This window comes from Myxine glutinosa, chromosome 5 (assembly GCF_964187855.1).
Source record: "Myxine glutinosa chromosome 5, kmMyxGlut1.1, whole genome shotgun sequence".
NCBI lineage: Eukaryota > Metazoa > Chordata > Myxini > Myxiniformes > Myxinidae > Myxine > Myxine glutinosa.
In genome coordinates, this window is record NC_136265.1 from 154,592,797 (window position 1) to 154,618,213 (window position 25,417).

Here is a 25,417-nt window from a genome sequence, read left to right on the forward strand (position 1 = left end):
TCGCGACCACTATCAAAAACGTCCGCTCGCAGCCTTGACGTGATTCACACCTGTATCTCTCTCCTGGCCATTCTCTTCCTCCTCCTCGTTCCGGTTCTGTGCCGCGTTTTTCTTTTTCCCCCACAAACTTTTTTTTAAACCTTTAACTAAAGTCATCACCATTTCACACAAAAATCTGAACATCAATATTACCTGAAACTAAAAAAATCCTGCAAGTATATAATAACAACAAAGGCGGAAGTGAAGGATCTGTAGCAGGTGGGCTGAACACATTAGGCCGGTAGGCCTCTGATAATTATAAACTGTCCGGCTTTGTTGCGTCAGATTTCCATTGGCTTTGTTTGGGGCAGTGTTAAGTTATTAGTAAGGTTTAATCAAGCCCATATGCTCCTCCCTAATCAACGGTTGCAAATGGAGTACTTGCTTGAATGCTTAAGCCACTTGGTGAGCGCTCTACTAGAAACTTGGTAACTGAACACACCTCTGACGTTCTTGAGGCCTGAGCCAAGACTCGTGATTGATATTGAACCAAACCGTGAAGACTCTTGAGATGAATGGTATAATACCTTCAACAGCAAGGATTAGGGAGTTGAGTAGACAGAGGAGGCAAATAATGTATTTTTTATGGCGTAGCCCAGAGAAAAATGCCGTCTGAAGCAGCGTTTGTCCATTCATCCGGTGCATGTATGTGTTTATGTCCCTCACAAACGTACACCAATCAGAGCTGAGGATTTGGTCACATGACAAAGGCACAGCGTTTAATAACAATTACAGTTGCATATTTTACTGAAAGGAAATATAATAACCTTCTGTGGAACATTTGGGGTCCTTGTGGGTGTCGTAAGGTAGGAAGGAGGTTTCAGAAATTCCTCAATACAATTATGATTTTGAAATGCGATTGGCATGGACCTTTCTCCCAAATCCAGAAGTGAACAGATGATGACAGTTCGCTGGTTCGATAATATTTCGATACAATCGTGAATTTACATTATTTTTTGATAAAGTAATACTATATTATTAACTTGTGATTGGGACGATGAATGATGCTGTTTGGAATGAAAATATAGAGATATCTAAATATCTATAAAGCTCAGTTGACTTTTTGCTCCACCAAATAACAGCGAAACGGTGTTGAGTAAAAGGGTGAAAATTCTACAGATGCTGTGATAAATAACTACCTCTGTCGGTTTGAATGTTTGAAAGAGAATAGACGTCCAGATCAGTTTTTGAATTAAATTTAAATCCCGATATACTGTATATATATATATATACATATATATATATATATATATATATATATATATATATATATATATATATATATATTGTTGCGGTTTTGAGTTTGTAAAGTGAGTCTAATAAAGGTTAAAATTTCCCCCTCAGTAGTGTAATAATGTTGCTTCTGGGACACCTCCGTTTAACATGGGAAATCCCTATCTAATGTCATTTACCCCCTTGTCTTTTTCAAAAATCATAAACACCTCTATTTCTCCCACCCTCATCTTTATGAACCTTTTGTCTGTAGTACCTATCCTTAATGTTGTTCATTAGACCACTCAAACACTACAAATATTTGTTTTCTCTTATAGACCTATCATCCTTCTTCTACATATCATCTGGCAGATTAATCTTTGACCCATTCACTTCCATATTGACCCTAAAGACCTCTATTTCTCTCACCCTGTTCTTTACGAACCTTCATACCTTTTGACATGTTATCCTTATTCATTAGACCACTTAAACACCTGTGATCCTTCTGACCTTATGGACCTTTTAACCTTTTACTCTTAATATCATCTGGTGAATATAACCCACTCAAACAACGACCCTACAAATCAAACCTTTTTTTATTAATTCTTCGCTTTTGAGAAATGACGTTGTTTCAATGACTTGGATAACTTCCCAGAAAGATTTCATTGTCTTATTTCCTGTTATTCACACACGCTCAGGGCTTCCCCGAAATGACTGCATGTCGTCATTTCAAGAAAATACATTTTGTTCATTATAAAAGAACGTGTTCAATTCAATTTTGATCATTGGGGATCGACATGTCTTACTACTCCATCCTTTACTCTGATAAAGAAGAAGAATACTCACCAAGGTAAGTTTCATTTAAAATTAAAGTGTTTAAAGCTTTGTATGGGATTAATTATACAACAAATGACTTAATATTCCTTTATCTTTACAGCAATGCGAATATCCTGGCAGAACTTCAAACTGGTTGGAATGAAAATACTGCAGAATCTCAAGAGTTGCAAAACGAAATGAACTTGGTCAACCTGTATGTTTCACCATTCTTGGAAGATTCATATGCAAGGTAAGATACTAAATATTAATACATTTGTGTTAAACGACGCTGCCTTAGTGTGTGTGTGTGTGTGTGTGTGTTCGTGTGTGTATGTGTTTGTGTGTGTTCGTGTGTGTATGTGTGTGTATGTATCTGTGAATGTGTGTGTGTATGTGTATGTGTGTGTTCTTGTGTGTATGTATCTATGAATGTGTGTGTGTGTGTGTGTGTGTGTGTGTATGTGTGTGTGTATGTATCTGTGAATGTGTGTATGTGTTTGTGTGTGCGTTCGTGTGTGTATGTGTGTGTGTGTATGTATCTGTGAATGTGTGTGTGTATGTGTATGTGTGAATGTGTATGTGTGTGTATGTGTGTGTATGTGTGTGTGCGTGTGTGTGATGTTTTGTCAAGCTTACTTCAACATAGTAATTTCTCCTTATTTTGTTTGCAGCCTTGAAGACCAAAGCTTGGAGTGGGACGATTTTGATTTTCCAAAGAGTGGTTATTTCCCGTCAACATGTGGTACCCTAAATTTTCAACTCGACCACTTGGACACAAAGCTCGATTTTTTAGAGGTATGTATCCCAATATCCTCATATCCTTGTGTGTGTGTGTGTGTGTGTGTGTGTGTATGTGTGTGTGTGTGTGTGTGTATGTGTGTATGTGTGTATGTGTGTGTGTGTGTGTGTGTAATATTTTCTCTCCCCTCTTGTCCTCTTGCCTTTGACAGAAAGAGATTCCAAACCTGAAGATATCTGCTGCTGTTGAAACTACCTTTGTCTTATGTTGGGAAGAAATTGATGACTTATGCTGGGGAGAAGTTGAATGTATACCTCAAGAAAAATGTTTTAATAATATAAAGATTTTAATGTTTTCAATATTTATATATATTTGTTTTGTTTACAATTATTTAATTCTTAATTACAAAAAGAGAATAAAGGAGGGAACGGGGAGGTGCACCCCTGCCAAAGACCCTTCACCCCCCTCATCCCACCCCTCCCCTCCCCTTGTGTGTGTGGGGAAGGTGGGGGTGGGATGAGGGGGGTGAAGGGTCAAGGGTGGGGGTGCACGGAGGGTGGGGGATGATGGGTGTGGTCTGTGTGGGCGGGGTCTGTGTGGGCGGGGTCTGTGTGGGCGGGGTCTGTGTGGGCGGGGTCTGTGTGGGCGGGGTCGGTGTGGGCGTGGCTTATGATTTTTTATTTATTTAATTTTTTTTTATTATTACCACGAATTAAATTAGCTAATATGGGTGGGGTGAATAGAAATGTTGTTTAATGAATTATTAGCTTTGTTTTTTGTAATTCTTGCGAGTAAAATGAACCCAAGATTTCTTCTCGATTTATATCATTTAATTTGTAAGTCCAAGGGTTTGTAGCCATTACATCAACGATTATAAATAATTCATTAGTCCATTTTTGTGTATAACCTTTCTCAAAATGGCTTTTCCATTTGTATATCCTTACAATATCACCAACTTTAAACTTGGGCTTTCTCAAATTAATCTCCTTTTCATATTCTAATTTTGTAAATGTTTCTGATGGTTTTGATTGTGTTGATGAATGAACTGTATTATTGTAATTATCTACAATATCCTGAATTAAATACACCCATTTTTGAGAACCGAGTTGTGTGAATTTTTTATATAATTTCTCTTTTAAAGTACGATTAAAACGCTCAATAACAACTGCCTTTCCTTCATTAAAGGTGCTGTATAATTTAATACCCTTCCCCTTAAGAAATTTCATGAATATTTTGTTATAGAACTCTGTTCCCTCATCAGTCCATAACTTCTTTGGTTTCCTTTTATCCCGATCAAATATTAGCTTAAAGGCTAACATTAAAGTATCACCCCTTTTATTTTTTAAAGGGACAACCCAGGCAAATCTACTCCTCAAATCAATAACGGTTAAAGCATACCTGTATCCCCTGTCATTATTCAATTCAATTAAATCAGCGGACCATATGTGGTCAGTGTATTTAGAATAAACCTTCCTTCTTTTAAACTTTGTGATTATAGGTTTGTGTAATTCTTCAGCCAAAAGCTCCTCAGTCTTGATGGCATCATTAGAGCCTAATAGTTTTTTGAGGAATAACCAAGACCAAGTTTCAATTTAGCATTTATCAAATTTCTCACAATAAACCTATCAACTTTCTCTCTCAACGTTGGATTTTGTATCAAAGACAAATTATACAACATTTCGCTGTCGGCTTTATGTTTTTCAGTCAACGTAGTGGTTTTCCCATAAGCAATATCATGCTTCATACACACTTCGTCAACCCTATTTGTAGGTTTAGACCAAGGTTTAGGATTGTCAGCCTCATCTAATCTTTTATCCAAGTTTGTTCCTGGACCACAGAAAGAATACCCTGGAAGGTGTAATTCCCCTGGAATTCCAGTTGTTGTAAATTTACTTCCTGACAGAAACTTTTGTATGTCTCCTCCTCTTTTAGGAGAGATGAATTGGCACTTTTTAGAGCCACATACTTGACATATTCCTTTTTGATAAACTCTATTATTTTTAGCTTTAACATAAGAGATATTTTTAGATTTAGTTTTCTTTTTACATTTGAGACAATAACTCATATTTATTTATCAGAAAAATTCCGACAGAGTATCAAAACCTTTTTGGTTTTCAACATATACATTTCAATCTTTATTTTTAAAACATAAAGAATCCTAAGGAATGCCTTCACTCTCTCCTCCATTTATTTACAAATAAAAACTAACTAAAGTCAATGACACCAACATCATCAATCACATAATCTTTTCCTTCTTCTTCTTCTTCTTCTTCACCACTTTCTCGTTTAAATCTCTGAAATTGAAGACATTGACGTTCTTATTTTTGAAACCATTATCTTCGTAAGAGTTGTTAATTCTTTAATTTCCTCTTCGGTGCGTTGAGATTGATTTATTTGCTTTAATACACTCAATCTTTTATGAATCTCAGTGATTTCCATCTTTTTATATTTTTCCTCCCTCTCTCTTTGCTCCCTCTCCTCCTCCTCCATTTTCTCCCTCTCCTCCTTCTCCTTTTTCTCCCTTTTCTCCCTTTCCTCCTTCTCCCTTTTCTCCCTTTCCTCCTTCTCCTTTTTCTCCCTCTCCTCCTTCTCCTCCCTCTCCCTTTCCTCCTTCTCCTTTTTCTCTCTTTCCTCCTTCTCCTCCCTCTCCCTTTCCTCCTTCTCCTTTTTCTCCCTTTCCTCCTTCTCTTCTTCAACTCCTTCCTCATCCCTTGCTACCCTTGAGTTTAAACCCCAAAGAATATTATACATATACTCATCTGGATTTTGAGATATTCTTGTATCTATAATTATTTTTCTCATAATAGGATACCAATAAGATTTGTTGACGATTTCTAAAAGAGTTTTATATTTCATAACTTTGAGAAGTTCATTTTTATTTAATATTTTAAACAAGTCTCTATTTGTGGGTTTAACAATATCAGTATAAGGCCAGTTTTTTATGACAAAATTCCCATGTATATGCTCCAAATCATAAGGTATGTAATACCGAGCACCCTTTTCTTGTAGGTATCCTTGAATACAAAAATTATAATTCTCTTGTAGTCTTCTTCCTGCCATTTATGTATCAGAAATATATGTGAGATTAATATTATGACAGGTAATACCACCCCATCTTCCCACTACCAAATCGGTTTGTATTCCTCGGCTTTCTATCCTTATCTCATTACCTTCCTTCTTTGTCATGCGAACCATCGCTATACTATCATATATTTTTATTTTCTTAAAATCACGTATTTGTTGTTTACTAATTGTACTTCCACATAAATCCTTATCTTCACCAAGTGGATAATATTCTTCTTTACGAGACTGATTTAAATCATGTAGGTCTTCTATGTTTATTGAAAAAGACCAATTATACCCTAAATCAGGCATATCATACCCCCATTTATTAATTCGCATATTAACTAAATGTCCTTCTTTATAAAATTTAATTGTAAGCAGGTAGTTAAATTCAATGAGGAAAGGTGTATGGTCAGTATAACCAGGTGTTGTGGTTGTAAATTTTACTTGTTTCACAAAACGTGCTGTTTTCTTTAAAGATATATATTGTGATAAATCACTGAATCTAATCAAGTCATTCGCATCTGTAGGGTTTGGATAATTGATTAATTTATAAGTATTCTTCATATTAATATTTTTACTTACACTATATTTTTGTCGTTCAGCCTGTGCCTTTGTATAATAATTTGATAAATCAATATCCTGAGAGGATTTCCCAAAGATAGAACCATCTTTTCCAACATAGGTCATTTATATTAGATAAAAAATGATATCATAAAAATTTTCATTATTGTTGAGTTGAAATAATACATATAAACATAATTGGCCACAACATTTAGAATTAATTTCTTGAACTTGGAATGTTTGATAAACACCATTCTGTAAGAATTGTATTACTTCAACAGGTGGTGGCATACCATAACTATCAAAATAATATTTATCCTGACTATTATGAATACAAACCCAATGAGAACCATTCTGTGTGTCTAAATTCATAATAATATTCTTTGTATTCTTATTTATATGTATTAATTCATCTCTCATACAAATAACCACATTATCAATTTTTAGTGTTTTACAATACTTAGCTAGTTCTATATTTGACGTTGTATTCTTTCCAAATTGTTTAAACCATTTATCCATTTATTTATGAGAAAGATACAATCCATTACCCCGTTTAGTTAGTTTAACACCCGCTTGAGCGATAGAGGAAAGCATATCTCCAACCAACAATCTAGCTTTATCAGGTAGACTTTCAAGTTTTTGAGCAAAATCTACAATTACACCACTTCCACTAATTTGTTTCTCCAACTCCTTGTTATGTCTTTCCAATTCTTTTTGAGCTTTTAGTTGTGCCTTCCTTTCGTTAGCAGTTTTTACCGCTGCTGAAATACCACCAGTCAATGCTCCCGCCGCACTTAAACCAGCAAATAAAGGAATTAGAAACGGGAGAAATCCTCCTCTTGACTCATCTATTGAATATTTCTTTAACATAGGTTTCGTCATTTTAATTTTAAGTGATCCAACATCATTTAGTGTTTTTACTTGTGTGTGTGTGAGTAAAACATCAATTCTTACAGCTCCTTTTCTTTGAATTGTATTAACATTAATAATACAAGGCTTTTGATTTTGAATACAAGATGTTAATTTATTAAGATTGATTTGATTAACATATACCCCAACCATTTATTTATGAGAAAAAACCTATGTGATATTAATCATAACACCATTATCTGTATTAATCTGTAATTCTGTTTCCTCCAAAAGCAAACAATAAGCATCAACTTCTTCATTCTCCCCTCTTTCAATGTATAGAGAAGTATCCACTCGATTAGACTTTATAGTTTCCTTTTGAGAACTCAGGTCAATTGCGTAGATTGTATATAAACCTTTAAATGCAACCATATCCAAAATAGGATCATTATTACCATTACTTTCACACACCTTTTGGTAGGACTTGTAGGCTTCCGCATAATCATTTTTTTCCCAATCAATTTCCAATCTATCTCGCGGATAAAATGTGCCATCAAGAGAAACCCGAAGTTGTTTCACCTTTGCATTATCACTCAGGGCATTATTCTTATTAGTACCGTCCTCTCCATCTGGTTTTTTAAAAATGAGCCAGAGGTATCGTGGCTTTCCTTGAAGAACACCTAAATTCCAAGTGTAGGTAGTGTGTTCCAGTTTAACGTGTTGACATCTTCTTTTAAGGTATGATACATTTAGCGGTTTCTTTGAGTTAAGTCTTCTATTTAACATCTCTTCCGTTTTAAGATTAGGAGTATATTCACTGATATACCAACACAAATCATTAATAACAAATTTATTATTTTCTCCAAAAGCATTTTCATCCCCAAAAAGCAATCTATTTACATTATCATTCCTTTGTAGTTGAAATCTAATTTTAAGCCCATACAAAACTTTATCATAATCACAAAATCCAAATATACCTTTCAGAGGTACTGCTACGGTAAAACTATTCTCTGCTTTTGTTTCATCATTATACATTGACTTCCTTTGACTATAACCAGGGTCTGCGTTTGTACCCGTTGACATATCAGGAATAAAACCTTCAACAGCTCCCTTACCCATTCTATCACTAAACGAATATAGTGTAAATTTCATCATTTCAGATGTAGCAGAGACATAATCAACCGCTTCAACCTCTTGTGTTCCAATATACAGGCGGACACTGTCAAACATTTTCCAGAAGAAATCATTTACGAGTGTAGCATTAGTATTATTCGCAGCCTTAGTGAATTTAAATTTACACAGCAAGAAACTATCAGCTATATTCAAGTAAGTTTGTTGATTATTTATTTCAAAACTTTTTGTTCCGTTTGAATTCCAGTCTGTTCCTGTTATAGCATTTACCTTAAAATAGTCTTCCTTTTTAGTGGAGTTTGAAATGATAATCGTATCATCCAAATCATAGATACTATCAATCGCTTCCATACTTGTATTTATATAGCATTAAAATTGTTGAAACCCTGACCCAAGTATTTTAATGATTTTTTGTCGTTCTTGTGAAGATAGTTGAGTTTTACCTTTTTTTATTTCTTTGATTGCTTGTAATTTATGAGACTCCTTTTGAGCATCTTTTATACTCTTTATAGCACCCGCAACGGAGCCCACGGCAGAAGCAGTTGAACCAATTAGGTCTTTATGTTTAAGGATGGTTGAACCAATACCCATTAGAGTATCAATTATCCCATCTCCTTTATTTCGAAATTGATGACCTACACCTCGTTGTCTCTTAGGTTTATAGTATCCTCTACCCACATACCTTGTATAGTCTGGTGAAAGGAACATGCCCTCCCCTGTAATTATTTTATATTTTCCCAACTCGTGTTTTCTCACAATAACCATTATTTATTTATTGAAAAACTTCACGTAGGTGAATTCTGATGGATATAATTTCATCATTAAAGGATATCATACGATTATCTTGGTCGGTTATCCTAAAATTTACTCTGTATATGGTTTTTCCTGACACAGGTAAATAGACAAGATTTTTTGGTTCCATATTAAATTTATAACCAATCGGGGTTGAGTATGCACTGAATGAAAATATTGTATTTGTTCTTATTCCATCGTTATAAGCACCATCAATCAAATCACAATGAATTAATACTGAATTTATACCGGAGGATATTTGGATAACATTATCACTGTAAAACGTCCCGTTATTTTCAATCTTTTTTGAAGAGAAACCCAATAGCTCTCTAAACGAATTTTCAATCGTGAAATCAACTTTATAATTATTTTTAAGTTTAATAGTTGATTTTGAAGTGTGTTTTTGAATATCTATTACAATATTTTTTGGTTCATCACCTTTTTCTTTCATAAGGCGAGAGACTTCTGAAGATATTTGAGAAATCTCGTAAGCTCCAGGTGAAACAGTTATAGTTTTGTAGGCAGTGCCTGGATTATAACTAAACTTGTTGTTTTTCTCTGTGATATTAAAAAGGGTATTGTAAGTTTCCATTGACAACAAAGATGCCTCATATGAGGTAAGGGGGTCAAGTTGTAGTGGGTAAGGGAATGAAGCTGTGTAATCGCTCGTTGTGAAATTAAAACTAAGAATTGTGCTTCTCATCTTATTTAATATCTAATAAAATATCTTTGTATTGACATTTATTAATTATTTTCATATTCATCAACTGATCTAAAATGGCTGAGGATTCATTAAAACAATTGTTGTTTCCAGCCTTCTTACTACCTAACAACAATAATAGCCTATTAACTAATTGTGATGGGTCATTTGGAAGAAAACTAACACCTGAACCAAGTTTACTTAAAGCATCAATAATATGTTTCTCCTTCTCATTCTTCTTACTTTTACCAGCAACAGAAACTCCATAATCAAGTGTATTTAACAACTCAATATATACCCTATCTTCCTCTCTTTCCATATCAAGTGGTTCCTCAAAATATTTTGAACCGCTGAATCCGGGGTTTGTTAGAAGAAACATTAATCTTGGAGTTAATTTAACATTTGGTTGAGTAGAACTCAAGAACATCAATTCATCATTAAATATCAATACCTTTTCTTCCACAAGATGAAACACTGCTGGTTCTTCTGTTGGAATGAGACCTGCTCTGGTTTTTGAACCCGCCGAATATTCATTGTTTTGAAGAGCTTCCACAACATAATTAGGGGGTTGATTTACCTGCTCAAGTTTCCGAAATAATCCCTCGTCATCATATTCTAATTCACCAAGTTCTTGTTTTGTTATCTGACTAAAATCTTTGAGCATTTGAAGTTTTTTCGGAGTAAATTCTACCGTGGGAACTGTAGGTGAGTGTTGAGTTTTCAAAAGTGGTTTAAAGAATTTCTCTTGTTTTCTTTCAAAGGCTTCTTCACCAGTTAGTTTCTGTCTCCGTTTCTTCTTTATCTCTTCCTGTTGTTTAACAACTTTTGAAACTAATTGTTGATGTTCCTTAAACTTTCTTTCTCTTTCTTCGGTATTCATTTTCTGTATTTATTTATTGAAAAATATCATTTAGTATCTCATCTTGTTTCACAACAATATATTTATATTTTCCAATCGTGTGTTTCATATAATTTTCAAATTCTTTTTTACTACATAACGTAGAGCAATTATCTCTCCAAAAATTATTTACATCTATTGAATTTAACTTAAATAAAATAAAAGTATTGGCATTGTTTCTTATTGAGCGTCGAGGGAGTTGAAAATATGATTGACTAAGATATATACAATTACAAGAAGAATGTCTCCCTCTTGTATAGTAGCTATCCATTACTGTTTGGTTTCTCTCATTAACACAATCATCAAAGATGACGAGGTTCTTTTTTGATTTATCTAAATCTTGAGGTGAAGGTATATCATCCGTATTATCACTGAGAATACAAGTTATGGGTTTCGATTTTGATTTCTGTGTATCACAAAATAATTGTATTATATCTTCAATATTATAATCATTCAGTTTGTTTTGAAGTTTAAATAAACCGATAATGTCTTCCTTTTTAAGACCTGCATTAAAACCCTGTGAGAGTAGTTGATACTCGGGTTGAAAACTTGACTTTGTAAAAATTATTAAATTATCATAATCTAAAAAATTAGGACCAAGGAGCATCTTTAAAAGTAAACAGGTTTTCCCACATCCGCTTGAACCAACTATTAGACATCTCAATGAATTTGGAATGTTTTTATGGTTATTAAACTTTATCTTATTTTCCCAAACGGGTAAAAAATCATTCATTTATATATTTGGAAAACAAGTCATCTAACTTTTTTTGAGCTATTTTAGAAACTCTATATTTTATCCTGAGTTCGGGTTTAATTTCAAAATAATTCATTATTTTATTTATATAGTATCTTGTATTAACATTTCCATTAAAATTATTTTGAATAATAAATATCATTAAACCCTTATACATTTCCTCAATACAATTAGTCTCTTCCCTTGAAAGAAATGGTGTATTATCACCATAATGCTTAACATTCATCTCTCTTATTAATCTTGTAAAGTAATTCATTTTTGGTTCTAATTTAAAAGAGTTATATGTTTTTTTATATTTCTTATTATCATTAATTAGAATATAATCACAGAATAAACATTGTTTATATGAACCCTCATTATTAAGCCCTATTCTATCACAAGCTGGACAATTCTCTAATTTATCATATGGAGAGTCTGGAAATTCTAAATATCCTTCAGAACTTATCATATTTATATAGTAAATTTTTACTTAAACTAAACGCAAGTTTATTCATTAATAAATACAATGTTTCAAAGCACAAAAGACAAATTTCAATCAATCTCTACTTCGGTGGAAGATATAGAAAAATATGTCAAAGATGTTAAATTGAACAAAGATAAATATGGAAATTTTTGGGTAAAACCAGTTATGGAAAATAACATGAGCCCCTCTATTTCATTTAAAGGAAGAGCTCTAACTATACCTGGAAAGACATCCATTAAAGTAAATCTAACAAAAGTTTCTCCTCTACTCCTGGCAATTTATTCAAAGCTTGAAAAAGTGATTGACCACGATACTTTGAAAAAGAATGATAAGACCATTAATAATTCTAGAGGAGACATTTGTATTTTCTTTAATAATCCAAAGGGTGTAGATCTAAGTAAAATGAATGATGTTAATATTTCTGGTGAAATGTCATTTCGTTCTATGATAGTTAGAGATTATTTAAAGATAACTTTTGATATTAAAAATGTAGAGATTGAATCCGTTAATGAAAGAAAGTATATTGGTATAGATGGAAAGGTTTTTTCTGCTAATTAAATATGAGTCATTACAGCAGTGAAGATTTTACTATTTCATTGAACTCGGACGATAGTGATGATAGTATTTCATTGAACTCGGACGATGGTGATGATAGTATTTCATTGAACACAGATGATAGTTATGATACTAATAGTTTGTGCTCAAATGATAGTTATGAGAGTAGCTTTATTGATGACTCTGAGTATGATTCTGAGTATTCATGTGATAGTTATGACTTAGATGATTCTGAGTGAAAAAGTGTTTTAGTTTAAGCACAGCGATATATATAAAACGGAGCTGTAAAGCTCAAAAGTGTTTTATTTTAAGCACAGTGATATATATAAAACACCACGTTTTCTCACGCTATAAATATGGTTTATTGTGATACTTGCGAGAAGGAAGTAAAATATTATAAACAACATATTCTCACCGCAAAACATACATACAACATTTTAAACAAACTTTCCCCTCTTCCACCTGAAACAAAACACTGTTCTACATGTAATAAAAATATCCTCAAGAAAGGCTTCAAAATACATCTTAAAACAAATCTACATTTATCAAATTTTATCACAACTAAAAACTCTGATGGAGCATTCAAAGGACATATTAAAATAAGAGTCTTTAACTTCAAACCTCCTGAACCAGAGTCTATAGTTGATGCTGTAGAAATAGTTAAACCTGCTGTTCAAACGTTGATTGAAAAAACACTAAAGGAAATGAAACCACTTAAATTTTATATGGGAGTAAAATTAGAAATGACAAAGGATGAAGGAGTTATAGATGCACCATACATGAGAACTGAGCCACACTTTATATCTTCATATCAAGATTTTAAAACATCAGGAGTCTATGATGAACTTATTAAACAAGAGCAAGATGTGGATAATTCAATCGTAGGAAGTGGATTCAATATAGGAAAAATTATTTACATAGACATTCATATTCTTAAATCAGATCCTCTAAAAGCTTCTTCTTACATTGATTTACCCAGTGTTATCAAAAATAGAAAAGCAGTTATCAATATCAAAAATAAAGACAATAAATGTTTTCTCTGGTCTATTTTAGCACACTTACATCCTCCACATTTTCATGATGAAAGAGTATCTCATTATAAAAAATATGAGAATACATTAAATACGAAAGATCTAAAGTTTCCGATGACTTTAAATGATATTCCTAAATTTGAAAAGATGAATAATTTATCAGTTAATGTTTATGGTCTAACAGAAACAAACAACATTCAGGTTTTAAAGCTTTCTGACAATTGTAAACAAACTCATATTAATCTTCTATATTTTAATTCAGACGAAAATTCACATTATACATACATCAAAGATATTGCTAAATTAATAAAACCACAAGTCTGTAAGAGAACAAATAAAATATATATTTGTTTGCGTTGTCTTAACTTCTTCAATTCACAAGAAAGATTAGATAAACATTCAAATTATTGTGGCGAACATAAATCAACGGTAATCAATATGCCTAAAGAAGGCTCAAAGATCACATTCAAAGATGAAAATAAAAAGATCAAACATCCATTTGTTATATATGCTGATTTTGAAAGTATTTTAGAAAAAATTGATACTGCTTCTCCAGATCCAAAAGAATCATACACAAATAAATATCAAAAACATACTCCTTGTGGTTTTTGTTATTATATCAAATCATCCGTTGGTGATAAATATAACAAGTTAGAGATGTATAGAGGCTCAAATACCCCAGAGGAGTTTGTGAAACGACTAGAAAAAGACTGTGTTCGATTAACCAAGATAATGAGAGAAACCAATAAACCAATGTCCTTAACAAGTAAAGAAAAAAGGGAATTTATAAAAAACAATGTCTGTCATATTTGTGAGGAGAAAATTGGTAAAGGTCTAAAGGTTAGAGACCATTGTCATCTCACTGGTAAATATAGAGGTCTGGCTCATCAAAGTTGTAATATTAATTATCAACTCCCCTCTTTCATTCCTGTCTTTCTTCATAACAACGCTCATTATGATACACATCTATTTATCAAGGAACTCTCAAAGACTTCTGGAAGTATCTCAGCAATTCCAAACACGGATCAGAAATACATTTCATTCACAAAAACAATTCACACATCTCCTATTACTCATATCAGATTTCTTGATACATTTAAATTCATGGCAAGTCCATTGGTTAACTTGGTTCAAAATCTAAAAGAGTTTCCATGTCTTTCAGAGTATTTTTTAGATAAAGATTTTCTAACACAAAAGGGAATTTACCCCTATGACTATATGGACTCATTTGAGAGATTCAATGAAACACAACTTCCTTCAAAAGAAAATTTCTATAACAAATTAAACAACAGTAATATATCTGATAAAGATTATGTACACGCACAAAATGTTTGGGAAAAATATAACATCAGGAATCTTGGCGAGTATCACGATTTGTATCTCAAAACTGATGTGCTTTTATTGGCCGATGTATTTGAAGCCTTTAGATCTGTTTGTCGCACTGGATATGGATTGGATCCTGCTCACTACTACACAGCACCTGGATTGGCCTGGAGTGCGATGTTGAAAATGACAAAACAAGATTTGGATTTGATAACCGATGTTGATATGCTTTTGATGATTGAAAAGGCAAAAAGAGGTGGAATTTCACAAGTCTGCTCGAGTAGATACGCAAAAGCAAATAACAAATATCTTCCAAATTATGATCCAACGAAAGAGAGTTCTTACTTGATGTACTATGACGCAAACAACCTGTATGGCTGGGCAATGTCTCAGGCTCTTCCTTATGGAAAACTTAGATGGGTAAAGGAAAAAGACTACAAAAACGTTTTACAAGATGTATGTATCTCTACACAAAAAGAATTGGATGAAGAAAAAGTTGGTTATTATTTTGAAATTGATTTAAAATATCCAGAGGAACTCCATAACCTACACAAAGATCTCCCATTTGCTTGTGAGAAAGAAAGTCCAAAGAAAGAATGGTTGAGTGATTATCAACGATCGTTTGATATAGGTGAATCAACAGAAAAATTACTTACTACATTATATAACAAGAAAAATTATGTTCTACACCAAAGAAATTTGCGACAATATTTATCAAAAGGTCTAAGAGTAGAGAAGATCCATAGGGTTCTAAAGTTCAATCAAAGTCATTGGTTAAAGGGGTACATTGATTTTAATACACAAAGAAGAACAGAGTCAAAAACAGATTTTGAGAAAGACTTTTATAAATTGATGAATAATGCGGTCTTTGGTAAGACTATGGAGAATGTGAGGAAAAGACAAAATATCAGATTATCAACATCTTGGGAACAAGCATCAAAATTAATTAATAGACCGAGTTTTACTCGAGCTGAGGTCTTTACTGAGAACTTTTGTGCGATCCATTTGATTAAAGAGAGTATTGAAATGAACAAACCTATTTATATTGGGACAACAATTCTTGATTTATCAAAGTCATTAATGTATGATTACTTTTATAATAACTTGAGGAAGAAATATCAAAATGATGTTAATCTACTTTATATGGATACAGATAGTTTTATTTTGAAAATTAATACCAACGATGTTTATTCAGACATGAAAAGAGACATTAATATCTATGACACGAGTAATTACAGTCCAGAGAGTGAGTTGTTCTCTTCTAAAAATAAAAAGGTGATTGGAAAGTTCAAGGATGAATTAGGAGGAAATGTCATGAGTGAATTTGTGGGATTGAGGTCTAAGGCTTATGCTTATAAATACATTGTGAATAACGTTGAAAAAACTGATAAGAAATTAAAAGGTGTAAAGAAAAATGTCATTAAAGAAACAATAAACTTTAAGGATTATTATAACTGTTTAACAACAAAGAAAGAAGAGTTTAGAAAGATTAATGGAATAAGAAGTTATAAACATCAATTATATTCAGAAGAGGTGAATAAGAAAGCATTGGGGGCTTTTGATGATAAGAGGTTTATTTTAGAAAATGGAATTGATAGTCTCCCTTATGGTTATATAAGTATATAAGTGATAAGATATATATAAGTGATAAGATATATATAAGTGATAAGATATATATAAGTGATAAGATATACATAAGTGATAAGATATATATAAGTGATAAGTTAAAAAGGGGGGGTTGGGGATTTTAACGGGCTACCGCCGCCTTTTTTACTATTATATAAATGATAGAACCAAGTATCAACCAGACTAAAGAGTGGAGGTGTAATCAACCTTGGTATATAAATGGAAAACATAATGAATGTGAAAAATATCAAATAGGTATAATTGAAAAGGCAACTGGTAAAAAAATTCACAAAACAAATAAGAGAATTAATTTAAATACCGGTGAATTGGGTAAAAAAGATGGAAATATTTTTGAGTGGACGGAAAACTTTGATGGTTGTCAGGAAAATATATACTTTAATTTAAAAATGGTATGTGGCACTGGAGGTGCTCAAACAAGAACATTGAGGGAGGTTTACCATTTTATCTTAGCTCAGTTAAAATATCTTAATAAAGAACCAAACTCAATCATCTTTTTTGTTAATATATTAGATGGTGAAGAGAGTGGCAAGAGAATTAAATTATTTCCCACGCATAAACAAATATTTGTAGGGTCGTTGTTTGAGTGGGTTATATTCACCAGATGATATTAAGAGTAAAAGGTTAAAAGGTCCATAAGGTCAGAAGGATCACAGGTGTTTAAGTGGTCTAATGAATAAGGATAGCATGTCAAAAGGTTAGAAGGTTCGTAAAGAAAAGGGTGAGAGAAATATAGGTGTTTAGGGGCAATGAGGGAGGGAAAGAATTAATATGGAAGTGAATGGGTCAATGTTTGAGTGGGTCAAAGATTAATCTGCCAGATGATATGTAGAAGAAGGATGATAGGTCTATAAGAGAAAACAAATATTTGTAGTGTTTGAGTGGTCTAATGAACAACATTAAGGATAGGTACTACAGACAAAAGGTTCATAAAGATGAGGGTGGGAGAAATAGAGGTGTTTATGATTTTTGAAAAAGACAAGGGGGTAAATGACATTAGATAGGGATTTCCCATGTTAAACGGAGGTGTCCCAGAAGCAACATTATTACACTACTCCCCTCATAGTTAGTCACACAAGCAACATGTAGCCTCGCGATAGTATAGTTATGTCTAAGTATTTGTGAGCTTAGTCCTTTTCCTATGTTAGTTATGCGTTGAGTAGAGTCAGGAGAATAGGCCCTACTTCTACTGACTATCCAGCGTCCATAACCCCATGCCCCTTTGCGCTAACGTTGGTTCATTTTGGGCGAATTAACACGAGGCAGGCGAGGAGGATTGGTGCGGAGCGGCAAAAACGCTGACGGTAAACATGAGCCGCCAATCAGGGCTCAGAGGTGGTGGCGGCGGCGTTGCGTCACAGGGCGTGGTGAGAAGGTTCGAGAGGGTGCCAGAAGGTTCGGGGGCGTAGCTATAAAACCCGCTGCACAAAGCCCTCAAAAGGACTCGATGCAAAGGACTAGCACGGGAAAGCTGTTGAACAAAGGACTAGCGCGGGAACACTGATGAGCGAAGGACTCACGAGAGGACTCGTTGAAGAGAACTCGCGCGCACCAACCAGCTTGGAGGGATCAAGGAAGAGGAGTTGTGAGCATCCAAGAACTGTACAAGATACGCGGGTGAAGCCCGACGCGCATGAACCAAAAAGACGCGCTATTAATACGTGACGCTCGGTTGAGTTTGAGGCCGATCGCTATACAGTGCATTAAGTCGCGCGAGTGAGGAAAACGGCTGTGTAATCACCAGCCACGCTGAGAGTCCTGCCCTTTGCCGTTCCCCCTTGTCAAATGCCTTTGTTTGGGAGACGTGCTACGAGGTTCCTGCCATCGCCTGCTGCCATCTTCGAGGGACGTGCTGGGACCGTGGAGAGCCGGATGGGGGCCGTCTCTGGACGACCACGTCGAAGCGTTGGCTGAACATCTACCCATCTGCAATTCCCTGTGTGAGTGTGATGGGCCCGTTGTCTGGGTAAATAGGCTACGACTGATTAAGGCTGCTCCATGTCTCTGCGTCCCCGATCATTGTACATACGTGTGGGAATAATTAAACCTGTGTTCTTCCTTTCTTCCATTCGATCGTTCCTGTGGTTTCTTCATTGGCTAAGCGTGGTACGAGTAGAACCGCTCAAATCGGGTTCCACTAATTAAGACTGCACGGACCACGTGGTACTCAATCCGCTCGGCGTACACAAACCACACGTGGCTCGTGTGAGGCTTGCTTCCTCGCTTTCAGGGCGGCGCAGGGAATTAGGTACGAGTGAGAATTGGTCCCGAGACCCTACTCTGCGTTTGTCCGGAAGGGACGTGTCAAGCCTCGGTTCCGCCAAGCCCAGAAAGAACAAGGGGATTAATCCCCCCTTGGTAAGGGGAAGAAGGGTGGCGTAGAACCATAACTATATATATATATATATATATATATATATATATATATATATATATATATATATATATATATATATATATATATATATATATATATATATATATATATATATATATATATATATATATATATATATACTGTATATAAATAAATATAAACGTGAGTTGGCTGTGTGTGTCCGTGTTTTATTCAGAGATGGCTGAGCGGATCGTCATCAAACTTTCAGAGGTTCATCAGTGAATGCCTGGGAGTGTTGTAGGCAAACAACAACAACAAAAATTGAAGAAAAAAAAAAGGTTTTTTGGAGTTAAAAAAAAAAATTTATAATAAATCGCTCAATAGTGCCAAAGCCTTTTTTAAATGAATGACAGTTATATACAAGTACACATTCGCATAAATAAATACAAAATAATTACCAGACATTTGAATACAAATAAATCAAACAATTCCAGAAGTGTACGAATTTGGTAGTACGGCTTCTTCTTCTACCTGATCGGCATCACACTTAACTCAGAAACGTGAGCCACATTCACTCAGAAACGTGAGCCACTCCCCTTCCTCTCCTGCCTCCCCTTCCCCCCTCCTTCCCCTCTCCCCTTCCCCACTCCTCCTTCCCTTCCCCCCTCTGCCCCCTACCCCTCCTCCCCCCTCCCCCTCCCCTCTCCTCCCCCCTCCCCTCCCCTCTCCTCCTCCTCCCCCTCCCCTCCCTTTCCCCCCTTCCCCTCCTCCTCCCCCTCCCCCCTCCCGTCCCCTTCACCCCCCCTCTTCCTCCCCCCCCCTCCTCCGCCCGGCAACGCCGGGTACTTCTGCTAGTTGAGTTTAAAGCAGAATGAGGAAATGACGTAAGGGTTTTCCATCCGTGACATTCACGGATTCCCCATTTGCAGGTTCACCATTGACTGGATATAGCAACATTCAGACTGGGTACGTTTTTGTCCAAATCCTTCACGAACCTGCTGTCAATGCCTGAGGTTCAACTGAAGGTGACACAGGAATGTGGATATTTTTTGATTTTTTTTTAATACATAATTTGCTCACTGGTATCTGGTATCCCCACCCAAGTCATACTATCCTCTTGAACTAAAGTATCAAACAAGCCCGGCTACGCCACTGTTTTCGACTATCGGTCTTGTTTGTCGCAGGTTGTGACCACAGTGTGGTCATTCTTGTTACCCTCCGCTCGCAAAGCGAAAGGCAGGGTTAAGCATTCGTGTCCGTCCGTACGTCGTACGTACATACGTACGTATGTGCATGTCTGCATTTTAAAAATTCATTTTCTCAGCAACCGTTGGTCAGATTGCCATGAAATTTCCACCATAGGAGGGACTCCTGTATAATATTTTATTGAATATTATGACGTCACAGGTCGTGTGGTACGGGCGCCATCTTGGAAAAAAACTTTTTAAAACTTTGCACCTCTATATCTCAAAAACCGCTGCACAGACATAATTGAGACAGGTCTCATTGCAAAGAACTCTCCATGCGGAATAACATATGTGAATGATGACTTCATAGGTGACGCTGTTATGACGTCATAATTCGACAAGTAAAAAACTTTATCCGATCAGGATGAAATTTCTTGAGCATCTTCTCAGTATAAATTGATGCAGAAATAAAATTATAATGACGTCGTAGGTCACATGGTTCGGACGCCGTATTGTTTTGAGTGAAAAACCACTGGAATCCAATTTTCTCCGAAACGACTGAACAGATTGAGGCCAAACTTTGCAGGAAGAATCGCATACCCATGACGAACAAAAAAGTCAGTGAGAATGACGTCATGCGTCACATGGTTTCGGAGTTATGACGTTTTTAAGCATAAACTTTTAAAACCAAGCTCCTCCCTCATTTGTGATCCTATCGAGGGGAAACTTCAAAGATGTGTTCAGCATATCAGTCTACTAAAATCGCCTTTTGGAATTTGTGATAGGTCATGTGGTTTGGCAGATATGAATAATTAAACGAAAAAAAAAAATTATAACTCTTGAACCGCTTCATTGATCGATGTAAAACTTTCTATTATAGTAGAGGTAATGAAGTTTAACATGTTTGCAAAATTTCAAGATGACTGGATGTACGGTCTGGAAGCTAGAAGTTGTTATTGCGTGAAGAAGAAGAGTTTTGTGGAGTGGGCATGGAATTAATTTATCACACTGCAAATGATGAGCAGGCAAAGTACGGAGCGACCTCACGGGGTCATCTTGACCTCAAATAAAATTCTGATTTCAGATTTGTCAATCACTGAGGTATATTAACACAGGACCAAAACAGATTTGGCTAAATTCCAACGATTTTTGACGAAAATATAACATTTGTGTATGCATTTCAGTAAAGTAAAGTGTGTGCCGTGTCAGCATTTAAAAAATTGAAACGTGGCTCATTGTAAAGAACTCTATATGGGGAATATGTGCTGTTAATGATGACGTCATTTTGGTGCCATAATTACGACGTCATAATTCGACAGGGACAATGCTTAGTCTGATCAGTTTGAAATTTATTGAGCATGATCTATGCAACAATTATTTAGAGAATATAAATTTATGTCATCGCTCACGTAGTCTGGCAGCCATATTGGATCAAAAAAAAAGAAACGTTCAAAAATAGAAGAGTTGGCTCGCACCAAGTTGACTGCACAGGGTAAGTATTCTATGAATACCATCTAGTTTATGTAATGCAGTGATGTTGCCTGATTTCCTGAGATTGAAGATGACCTAGGGAAAATAATAGGAAGAAAGGAGCAGTAAGACGAAGTGCAAGAGTAGCTGAGCAGGTTTTTAAGACATGTGTGACTGATGCCATTCAGTCCAGTTGTAGAATCAGTCGAGGATTGCCAGAAGCTTCTCTGCCTTTTCCAGGTGCAAATATTTGACAATACACCACAATAACATACGGTTAAACACGGACAACTGGACGAAAACACAAACAACAACACAGAGAGGAAACTATAACAGGAAGACACGACAGATCTGGTCCGGAAAACTTAGCTTTGATGAACTGGAAGGAGTTGGGCCAAACATATTCCTCGGCCAACCCCACAACAATATGGGAATAATTGGGGCCTGAAAGAACTAGTAAGTTGTAGTGGTAGTCGTATTTTTATTTATTTTTAATATTTTGATTTTGGTACCAATACGGACCATTCATTGTTGTATCTACCAGATTTCTTAATCATTTAAGAGTAGCAAGACATCGGGACAGCCATGGTCTGCACAGTAGATCTCAGTACTGCGTTCAGTTCAACTGATAAAGCAGTGGAAGTCTGGCAAGGCCCCAGGATGGCATAACAATCAACTTCCCATTGAGAAAAAAACTTTCTGAAAAAATATCTCATTGGTTGAACTCTGCTTACCCATCAAAACTCACAATTCCACATGAATCTAGGCCTGTCTAATAATCACATCAAGGCCCAGGATATAAATTCAAAATTATTTCTGTATAGAAGCTTCATTCATCTCTGACCATCATGTAGGTCATTTTGAAATGGATGGTATTGCTGAAAGACTCCAATAGCAAATTGAGCATCCCTTTAAATCTGGTGAAATGCTCAGTTTTGATAAATCCAAAGTGAAAGTTTGCCAACAATATAAGCTGACTAAACATCCTCAATTCTGATGTGTAATACAAGTGAACCCGTCACCCATTTGCCCCACTCCCCTCCCAACCTCACTAATCATTAAGATGAGCTCAGTAGCTCAGAGCCTTTGGCAGCAATAATGAATGTGCACTTCTTTAACATGAAGAAACCCTTCAATTCCTCTTCCTCCAGTCTAATTCCACAAAGTACTGTATTGAAACACGTTTCCCTTGCTATGTGTAGATAACAGTAGCCAGAGGCCAACCTCAAGTGCAATGAACTTTGATTCGGTATTAATCGAGAGAATGCATTCAGAAATTTACAATTATTCCATCATTGCATTTCTTAAAGAATTCCTCAAGTGCTGTTCCTTTCCGCAGAATTAGATGACCATTGCTCGCACATTTCCATGTCTTTGCGGTTTTAGGACATACAAGCATTTGAATACACATGGTGCTGCAGAATGTAGCATCATGACAGTAAATACCTCGAGAGCCACAATTTCACAAGAGCTCCCAGCTTTTGGTGGAATTAATTGTGTATAATTTGCATTTTTGTCTTAAATATCACATATATTCATCATTCTTTATATATTTATTTATATATATATATATATATTTATAGGCTTGTGGACTTCCTCTTAGGGATTGTTGTCCCTGGTAAATCTAAGTCTCTCGCTCTCGCTCTCGCTCTCACTCTCACTCTCCCTCTCACTATTCATCATTAGGCTGAGGCTGCGTCAGTTGCTTAGGCAACTCGGCCTGGCTGGCAGTCAGCCAAAATCCAAGGGCTGGAAAGAAGCTCAAGAGACGGTGAAGGTGGGGAGAGGGGTAGAGGATGGATTTATGGAGCCATAGCAAACGGGGAGAAAGAAGAACTGCAGAATAGAGAGCGTAAAAAAGATAGATGTGTGTGTGTATGTGTGTGTCAGAGAAAGAATAAAAAGAATGAAATAAAGAAAATGAGAGATGGAAGCAAAGCGAATGCAAGTGCATGTGCACTCAGGTCAGAGGCAGCAGAGGTAGCAGTAAAAATAGGCCGATATAGCAGCAACACTTAAATACACTTGCTTAAGATAATTATTTTTTGTATGTGTGTATGTATATATACATACATACACCCACAGTGCCTATAGAAAGTCTACACCCCCTTTCAAAATTTTCACCTTTTGTTGCCATATGATGATGGTGTGAGTCGTCGCTTTCGACGTATCTCTTCCCTTCATTGCTGTGCTTATTAAGCATTGTGTGTTGTGCGATGGCTGTTGCCTTATAGCCTGGAATGAAAATGCATTAAATCAGACGGTTTCCACCTTTATTTACACATCGTAATAAACAACTTCCAAGTGATAAACAAATTCTACAAATTTCAGAAAATTAATTAACAAAAATCAAATCAGAATATATTGGTTAGATAAGTGTCCACCCCCTGAGTGGATAAGTGTCCACCCCCTGATACTTGGTGGAAGCACCTGTGACAGCAATTACAGCTCTACGTCTGTTGGGATAGGGCTCTACTAACTTTGCACACCTTGATTGGGAAATTTTTGCCCATTGTTCTGTACAAAATTGTCCAAGCTCAGTCAAGTTACGTGGGGAGCGTTGATGGACAGCAATCTTCAAGTCATGCCACAGATTTTTGATTGGATTTAGGTCTGGGCTCTGATTGGGCCCCTCAAGGACATTTATGTTTTTGTTCCTTAGCCACTCCAGTGTAGGTTTGGCTGTGTGCTTCGGGTCGTTGTCATGGTGAAAGGTGAACTTCATTCCCAACTTCAGCTTTCTTGCAGAAGGTACCAGGTTTTCCTCTCGGATTTTTCTGTATCTTGCTCCATCCATTTTCCCTTCTATCCTGACAAGTGCCCCAGTCGCTGCTGATGAGAAACATCCCCATAACATGATGATGCCGCCACCATGCTTCACAGTAGGGATGGTGTTCTTTGGGTGATGGGCTGTATGTGCTGTGTTGGGTTTGCGCCAAACGTCACGTTTTGCATTTAGGCCAAAAAGTTCCATCTTGGTTTCGTCAGACCACAAAACTTTTTGCCATATGGCTTCAGAATCTTCAGTGTTTTTTTTTTTGCATACCTCAAGCGGGACTCAAGGTGGGCTTTTTGGGGGGGTTATGGCTTCCTTCTTGCCACCCTACTGTACAGGCCAGACTTGTGGAGTGCTTGGGATATTGTTGTCGCATGCACAAAGTGACCAGTTTTTGCCATAAAGTTCTGTAGCTCTTTCTTTCAAAGTTGCCATTGGCCTCTTGGTGGCTTCTCTGATCAGTCTCCTTCTTGCTTGGTCATCCAGTTTGGAAGGACGGCCTGATCTAGGCAGGGTCTAGGTGGTACCATACGCCCTCCACTTCTGAATGATTGTCCTGACTGTGCTCCAAGGGATATTCAAGGCCTTCGAAATATTTTCATACCCATCCCCCGATCTATGCCTTTCCACAATGTCATCCCAGAGGTCTTTTGAAAGGTCCTTTGTGGTCATGGTTGAGTCTTTGCTGTGAAATGTACTACCCATCAAAGTAGAGGAAACCTCCAGGAACAGCTGATTTTATTCTGAAATAATCAGAATCACTACAATTTAACACAGGTGGGGGCCAATTCACTTGGTGAGTGATTTTGAAGGTGATTGGTTACACCTGAGCTAATTTATTACAATTGTTATTAGAAAAGGGGGTGGACACTTATCCAACCAAGATATTCTAGTTTTGTATTTTTAATTAATTTTCTGAAATTTGTAGAATTTGTCTTTTCACTTCGAAGTTGTGGGTTACGATGTGTAAATAAAGGTGGAAAAAGTCTTATTTAATGCATTTTAATTCCCGGCTACAAGCCAACAAAAGGTGAAAATTTTGAAAGGGCGTGTGGACTTTCTATTGGCACTAT

At 35.8% G+C, this 25,417-nt stretch overlaps 1 protein-coding gene and 1 long non-coding RNA gene across 2 annotated transcripts in view; one reads left to right on the forward strand and one right to left on the reverse strand.

Moving 5' to 3' along the window:
• Nucleotides 1-25,417, reverse strand: part of LOC137416859 (phosphofurin acidic cluster sorting protein 2) — a 984,123-nt gene that overhangs the window by 923,661 nt on the left and 35,045 nt on the right. The gene's annotated exons all lie outside the window — the stretch shown is intronic.
• Nucleotides 2,512-3,080, forward strand: LOC137436255 (uncharacterized). Its single transcript, XR_013623376.1, has 2 exons — nucleotides 2,512-2,862; nucleotides 3,018-3,080. It is a non-coding gene; the product is annotated as an uncharacterized LOC137436255 (long non-coding RNA).